An 8337-nucleotide genomic window follows, 5' to 3' on the forward strand; every position below is an offset into this window, starting at 1 on the left:
CTCGCCGCAGAGGTGGGGCGCACGGGGTGTTTTTTTTTTTTTTTTTTTTTTGGTACAGGGGATTGAACTCAGGTTCTTGCTCTTGTGAAGCAGGCGGTGGAACCACTGTGCTAAATCCCTGGCACCAGGGTTCTAGAGTGTGATGGACTCGAGGTGCCAGCCCCTGGTAGAGACTGCTGAGGAGGTGGCACAGTGTCCTGGGCGGGAGGGGAGGCCTGGGTTAAGGGGGCAGCTCGAGGAGGGGCAGGGCAGTGAGGACTAATGGGGGCACGTGTGGCTGAGCTGAGGGTGCTGAGCCAGTGAGTGAGTGGACTCCCTGGGCTGCGGGAGGAGGAGCCGGGTGAGCTGGGGCCTCTGGCTCAGAATAGAAATACACGTGGGAGGGGTGGCCTAAAGAAGGCCTTGAAGGAGGTGTAGGAGTTTTCCAGGGGCGCAGTGAGGGAAGAGCAGCCCAGACTGAGCATAGAGGAGGGACAGAGCCTGTGTGCTTGGGGTGGGGGTGGGGCACACAGGGTTTGAAGGTAAATTGTGGGCCAAGGAGTTGGGGTCACGGGCGCCATCCACAGGCTATGGTGAGCTCAGCAGGCTGAGAGCCAGTGTGAGAATTCAAACATCTGAATCAATTCCCTGTGGCTGCTCTAACAAATCAGCACGAAGGCCAGATGTGGTGGCACATAGGCCGAGGCAGGAGGATCACCGTAGGTTTGAGGCCTGCTTGTGGGACATGGTGAGACCCTGTCTTGAAAAAACAAAAATAAAACAAAGCAAATGACCACAAGGACGGAAGCCTGAAGTCTCTGTGATGCAGCGGTCCCTGTTCCAGCTCCCGGTCGCCCCATCTGCCAACCTCTGCCCAGTTCCAAGTGATAGTTTCGGAGTCTGTGTCTTCTCTTCCTGGTGTCGTTGGATTTGGGACCCACCTGGCTAAGCCAGGATGCTCTCATCGTGAGTCCTTATCTTAATCTTTCTGCCAAGACTGCTTTTGTTTTTTTGTTTTGAGACTGACCTGGAACTCACTATGTAGCCCAGGCTGGTCTCGAACTCACAGCAATCCTCCTGCCTCAGCCTCCTGAGTGCTGGGATTACAGGCGTGGGGCACCATGGGCAGCAAGACCGCTTTTCTAAATAAGGTACCCTCGCAGGTTCCAGGGGACAAATGTCTGGGGTAGGGGACACCATTCAACCTACTTCAAAATCCTAAGCTGGTTCTCTTCCCATCGGAGAACAGCTCCACCCTGGCTCCCAGCCTCTCCGGGGACCGTGAGGCCCCCCCACACCTTCCAGAGAGTGTACGCCCCCCCCCCTTGCTCTGCTCCCTGCCACCTCTAGGAGTAGAGGAGACCTTGCTGCGCTGCGGACCGCGGGCGCCACCGTGTGTTCATCCTGGAGCGGTGCGGAAAGAGGATGCGGCCCAGACCCCACAGTGCAAAGAAAGATCGTCACAGCCACTCACAGGGACCCACCGTCCAGCAGTCGCTCCACACACATCCTTCCTCCTGCTCAGAGCCGCGGTACAAGGGAGTTAATGCATCATTTTTCAGAAGAAGAGACTGAAGTTCAGAGAGGCTGCGACCTGCCACTCTGAGACAGCCTGCAGCTGCTACGTGACACCCTGCCCACACGGGACTAACCACAGGCGAAAATCAGGTGGTGCTTGGGGGTGGGCATGAGTCTGCAGACGAGGGTGACCTCGACTTCTCAGGGTCGTGTGGAAGGTGAAGGGGTGCAGGGGAGCCGTGAGGTGGCCCCTTCTGGTTTCCTGGCCCTGGGAGCCTCTCTGGGTCTGACATTTTCCAAACTCCAGGCTTTTTCTCCCATATTCTCCCTGCATGATCTGTGCACACGTGTGTACACATGCATGTGTGCAAGTACCGTGTAGATACACACGTGTATATCCTGTGTTCCTCCTCCACAAACTCTTCCAAAGCAAATGCTGGCAACGCTGGCATTCAACATCCAGGTCTGTACTTTCATTTATTCCACAGAATTACATTTAATATTTTTTCCTTTGCTTTTGCTTTTTCTGGGGGGTCCTGGGGATTGAACTTAGGACCTTGCACTTGGGAGGCAGGCATGGTGCCACTGAACTAAATGCTCAGCTCTGCTTTTTTGTTTTTTTTGGTACCAGAGATTGAACTCAGGACCTTGGACTTGCAAGGCAGATGGTGGCACCACTGAGCTAAATCCTCGGCCCCCTGCTTTGTTTTTTGAGACAGGGTCTCATTACGTAGTTCACCTGGCAACATTTACTTTCTGTTTGGGGTCCTATGAGTCTGCTGGGGGTGCTAAGACAAAGCGCCACAGACTGAGGGGGCAGAAGCAGCAGAATTTATTCTCTCTAACTTCTGGGGCAGGAAGCCCGGGATGGAGGTGAGGCCGGCTGCTGCATCTCAGGCCTTTCTCTCGCTAGACTGGCAGAGGCAGATGCCTCCTCCGCCTGTCTCCACAGCATTTTCTGCTGAGCAGGTCCTAGAACAGATTTTCTCTTCTAAGGACGCAGGGCCTCCATCATAACCTCATTCTAACTCAACAGCCTCTGTGGAACTGCTGTTGCCAAACACGATCGCACTCTGAGGTACTGGGGTGTTGGAACTTCGAGATGTGAATCGGCGGGGGGAGACACAATTCAGCTCATAACCAAGGAATAAGGACACAGTGTTGATGGAGCTCTTATATATCTGGCCAGGCACAGTGGCATGCACCTGTCTCCCCAGCCTCTCAGGAGGCTGAAGCTGGAAGATCACTAGAGCCCAGGAATTCACAGCCGGTGCCTGGGTAACGTAGTGAGAGATCCTATCTGAAAAAAACAGAACAAAACAAAAAATTAGGAATGCAGCTTAGTGGTAGAGCACTTGCCTGACATGGGAGAAGCCCTGAGTTCTATCCCCTGCAATGCAATGCAAAAAAAAAAAAAAGTATATTGTATATGTAAAATGGCATGTGCCCAGCATCCAGGACTGGCCTTCAAGCCCTCCCTTGTACCCTTCCCACAGCCCTCCCAAGGGAAGCCGCCTGACCTCCAGCCCAGCTGGGCCTGCTTTGCTGAGGCGCCACCCTGCCCTGCCTGCCCTCTTCCGCTCTGTTGTCTTCGCGGTGTCACCCGTGCGGTGCCTGCGTCGCTGTGGAACCCTCCTCTGTGTGGGTTCACCCATTTTATTTCATGCTTGCTGCTCTCAGTAGCGTACTGGGGAGTCTCCAGGCTTCTCTGAGGACATAGTGTTGCTGGGAACAACGCCGTGAGGCTTTGGGGGCCCACACGTGCCCCTTCTATGGGCACAAGTGCCCAGGTGGCATGGCCGGGCAGTCTGCATGTCTTCTAATTCAGCAGAAGAGTGAAGTTTTCCCAAGGACAACGTGGTTCATGTGCCCACCGGTCATAGGTTCTGAATCCCCGTGGACACTGGGCATTTTCTGCTCTTTTTTGTGGGGTGGTGGTGGAGGGAGGTTGGAGACAGAGTCTTGCTACATAACCCAGGCTGGCCTTGAACTCAAGCAATCCTCCTGCCTCAGCCTCCTGAGTGCTGTGATTACAGATGTGTGCCACCTGCTCTTTTCCTACCAGTTCTCTGTGTACAGAGCTCTACCGGTCAATCTGCAGCACTTTAGGGACTAAAGAAGCCAAGTGCTTTTCCATGAGTTTTTTACCAGTTTGATTCCCACTTTCGTCTGTTAAGCTCCCCGCCCCCGCTTTTTGCTTTTTTCAGATTGATTTGTGAGAAATCTTTCACTATTCTGAGCAGGTCTCTGCAGTGTGTGTTGTGACTACCTCTTCCCATCTGTGGCTTTCCTTTTCTTTCACCTTGTTAAATGTTTTAGGTTGGTCTAGTTTACCTCTTTTTTATTTTTTGAGACAGGGTCTCACTGTGTAGTTGAGACTGACCTGGAACTCACTATGTAGCCCAGGCTGGTATCAAACTCACAGTGATCCTCCTGCCTCAGCCTCCTGAGTGCTGGGATTACAGGCGTGCACCACCACGCCCGGCTAGTTTCTCATTCTTTAAGGCTGAGTAATATTCCATTTATAGAAAAACCACATCATCTTTATCCAGTCTCCAACTGATGGGCAATTGGGCTGTTTCCCAGTTTTAGCTGTGACAATCTGTGCCGCTGTAATCATGGGTGAGCATATATCACTGTGGTATGATTCTTTTAATTCTTTTGGAAAGTTACCCAGCGGAGGGATGGCTGGGTCAAGTGGGAACTCTAATTCTAGTTAGAGTTCTGTTGTTTTAAGTCACCAAGCTTCTGGTAATTTTTTTTACAAAAGCCACAGGAAGCTAAAACCAGGGTCAGGTTACAGCTTTTTTCCTGGGACATTCTCTCCAGCTGACCCAGCCCCCACTGCTGTCACCTTTGTCCCGAATCAGGTGTGTGGGTGGCTGGAGTGCGGTTGTTTGGGGAGCGATTCTCTTCTGTTCTTGGACTGATTTCCCCGCTGTCTGAATGACTTGGCTTTCCCGAGTTCACAGTATCAGCACAGAAGCTTCTCTAGTTTTGTTCTTTGTTTTTGTACTTTATATAGATAGCTTTTGTTTTGCATTTCTGTATAGCTTTTAGAATCAGCTTATTAATTTGGGGGCAGAGGAATTTTGATTGGGATTGTATTAGATCTGGAATTTGAGAGTAACTGATATGTTTACACATTGAGTTTTCTAGTCCATTTGATTTCACACAATAACTTGCTTCATTTATTTGGTTTTTTGAGATAGGATCTCACTATGTAGTCCAGGCGGGGCTTGAACTTGTGGTGTTCCTCCTGACTCAGCCTCCTGCGTGCTGGGATTACAGATGTGCACCACCAAGGCAATAATGTTTTAAAAAAATATAAAAATTGAGATGCAGTTTATACACCACAAAATTCGCCTGTTTTTTTTTTTTTTTTTTTTTTTTTTTGTGTGTGTGTGTGTGTGTGCGTGTGTGTACCTGAATGTGTGCATGGGGATTGAACCCAAGGTCTCAAGCGTTCTAGCCAAGTGTTTTACCACCTAGCTACACCCCCTACCCTCTGTACTTATTTTCAGACAGGGTTTCCCCAAATTCCCCCAATTGGCTTTAAACTCCCCATCCTCCTGACTCAGCCTCCTTAGTAGCCGGAAATACAGATGTTTGCCATAATGTGTGGCTAAGCCTCATTTCTTTCTAGGGCCGAATAACATATTTATTTACTTACCAGCTGATAGACATTAGGGCTGTTAATGCTTTGGGGCAGTGCTGGATAATGCTGCTGTGAACGTAGCGGGCAAGTTTTCGTGTGGGCATAGTGTCAGTCTCCTGGGGATTTTGTACCTAGGAGTGGGATTGCTGGGTCACAAGGTCTGTATGTGAATGTCCGGGGAGCTGCTAACCTGTTTTTAGAGGCGAGGTCACCTTGCAAATTCCCTCCAGCAATGTGGAAGGGTCCTGACTTACCCAGGGCTTGGCCAACATTTTGTCTTTTTGATTACTTCTCCAGTGGGTGAGAGCACTACATCATTGTGGGTTTGATTGGCATTTTCCTAATGAAAAATACAATATACAACAATATACAATAATATTTTGCACATTGTTTGATTCATTGCTAGGAAGTTGATGCACTTATAGCTTCATTTGAAAAATAAACTATATAAGGTAGGCCGGGCCCGATCCACCGCGGGAAGGAGAACCACGCCTGCTCCCGACCCAGCCGCCATCGCTCAAGCGCTGGGAAGGTAGCGCCCCTGAACCCCCATAAGCCCCCCCCGCACTCTCAGACCTCTTGACTGTGCAAGTCTTTGGACCCACTCTGCAAAGACAGAGGTGGTCATCAAGGGTATTTTTCTGAGTTCCCAACTTTGAACATCTTTAAAGAAAGGGCGTGGGAAACCTGTAATAGAACGTTGCGGAGTGCAACCATTCAGAAGGATGGGGAACTCAATCTGGGCCTTGCAGCCCGAGGTCAGTCAGTGTCATGGGGTTCAGCAGTCAGCTAACTGAGATCAGGGGTCTTGCATCCTTGCTCTGTCTGAGCCATTAAATGGTAAATATTCTATATTGAAAAATTTGTTCACTGCAGACATGTTCTGGACTGCTTCTTGATTTCAATTTAATTCAAATGATTTAAGGGTGATAGACTAGTGACTACCACAGGTGGTCATTGTCCAAGTTGCGCTTGATCTCTATGTATTGCTGATTGTATCAGTTGGGGTAAAGCATTGCCGTTGATTTGCTGAGCTGTTTTCTCTGATGTTATGAAGATGAGAATGTCTGTGGGTCGTTAGAGACACAGAAGCTAGGGCGCAACTATATCAGGAAGATTTGGGTGATAATCCAGAGATTAGACCAAGGACAGTCTGACAACAAAAATTAAAATGAGAAAACACTTAAGCAAGACACAAGGACAGACTTCCAGTTCACCAATGGCAAACAGTAGGGCAAATGAGGATGAAAAGGCCGATAGTGAACCACCAGGACACCCTGAACTCAAAGCACAGGAAGTAACAAAACAGATCAATCAGGCTCTAGAAAAATTCAAAACAGAAATAATTTCCCAGATAACCATAGAGATAGTGAGCAAAATGGAAGTCGTGATTCGAGACTCTAGAGCAGAAACTGACAAAAAAATAGATGAGCTCAGGACCATGATAGAAGCCATGAAGGCCCAGCATAAGAAAGAAATGGAAAAAATAAACACCCAACATAGGAAAGAAATGGAATCCATAAAACAGATTCAAACAGATATCCAGGAGATTAAACACTCTATTGAAAGTGTACGCAACAGAATAAAAGAATGCGAAGATAGGCTCTCAGATATAGAAGATAAGATTGCAGTCAGTGACCATGAAAAGAGAGGTCTCTTAAAAACAGTAAGAGATCATGAGAAATCGATCCAACAACTCCTAGATGATGCAAAGAAGAATAACATAAGACTGATAGGAATACATGAAGTAGCAGGAGAAAATACAAATGACTTAAAAAAGCTGTTTGCAGAATTAATGACAGAAAACTTCCCAAACAGAGGGGAAGAATTTGACATTCAGATAACTGAGGCATATAGGACCCCAACTAGCTACAATCAAAAAAAATCTACACCTAGACATATAATAATCAAGATCCCAGAAACCCAACAGAAGAACAAAATACTACAAGCAGTAAGAGAAAAGAAACAAATCACATACAAAGGAAAGCCCATCAGAATCACAGCAGACTTTTCAACACAAACCCTTGGGGCAAGGAGAGCCTGGAATGAGATATTTCAAGTACTAAAAGAGAACAACCTCCAACCTAGACTGATGTATCCAGCAAAACTCTCTTTCAAAATGGATGGGGAAATAAGACACTTCCACGACAAAGAACACCTGAGAAACTACATGAATACCAAACCAGCACTACAAGCAATTCTAAACAAGATCCTAGAAAAAGACAATGAAGGCAACAACACCATGAGGCCCAACAGAGCAAATCAAATAGGCAAGGCAAGAAATTAAAAGGAGAAGGTGAAAAAGTAAAAAGAGTCAACAAAAGGCCAATAACATGTCAATAATAAGTCAGTACATATCAGTTATAACCAGCAATGTCAATGGCCTCAACTCACCAATCAAGAGAAATAGACTGGCAAAATGGAATAAGAAGCAAAATCCAACAATATGTTGTATACAAGAAACACACCTAGTGCAAAAAGAAGCCCATAGACTGAAAGTGAAAAGATAGAAAACAATTCTCCATGTGACAGGAGCCCAGAAAAAAACAGGGGTAGCAATCTTATTTGCAGACAAAGTAAATTTCAAACCAAAACTGAATCTAGTATTATTGATGTAGGACAGTACTGTATCATACCTCTATGAATGTAAAATATCTAGTACCTGCTTTATGATACATAGTAGGGACCGTGCTTTATCAGAGCTACATTTAATGATATTACTCTAGAATGTTCTCTTTCCAGATGATGATTAAGAGGCTAATAGAAAAAATGGTGCCAGGTACCACAGCAGCAGCAGAACTTTGCTGTTGTCTGGATATTATTCTTTTCTTTTTTTTCTTTTTTTTTTTTCTAGTGGAATGTGCTGAATGTCTATAATTTTGTTCAGACGACTGCAGAACCTGGAAAAGCTGTTGCTGCTATCGATGCATAACGTACTATTATTAGTCTTTATATATGTATATATATGTATATGTATGTATGTATATATATATACACATATACATACATATATATACATATATATACATACATACACACACACATATATAAATTGAATTTTGGGAAACTTTAACGGTGCTGCCAACTTTGGAAAAAGTCATCCCAATTTACTGTGTTGACTTGGCATTGTACAGAAATGGACAACCATATTGGTCTAGAAATGTTAATTTATTTTTATTTTT

The 8337-nt window shown here is 46.5% G+C and overlaps 1 long non-coding RNA gene and 1 pseudogene across 2 annotated transcripts in view; one reads left to right on the forward strand and one right to left on the reverse strand.

Moving 5' to 3' along the window:
- Window positions 1-2039, forward strand: part of LOC104854751 — an 11452-nt gene extending 9413 nt beyond the window's left edge. For both annotated transcript variants that reach the window (XR_778204.2, XR_004518132.1), the window contains exon 5: window positions 1330-2039. This is a non-coding gene — a long non-coding RNA (uncharacterized LOC104854751). The remainder of the gene's footprint in view (window positions 1-1329) is intronic.
- A 1134-nt stretch (window positions 2040-3173) lies between these two features.
- LOC104855267 overlaps window positions 3174-8337 on the reverse strand; it is a 9215-nt pseudogene continuing 4051 nt past the window's right edge.

Source organism: Fukomys damarensis, unplaced genomic scaffold, assembly GCF_012274545.1.
Source record: "Fukomys damarensis isolate Sample0158 unplaced genomic scaffold, DMR_v1.0_HiC HiC_scaffold_19, whole genome shotgun sequence".
NCBI lineage: Eukaryota > Metazoa > Chordata > Mammalia > Rodentia > Bathyergidae > Fukomys > Fukomys damarensis.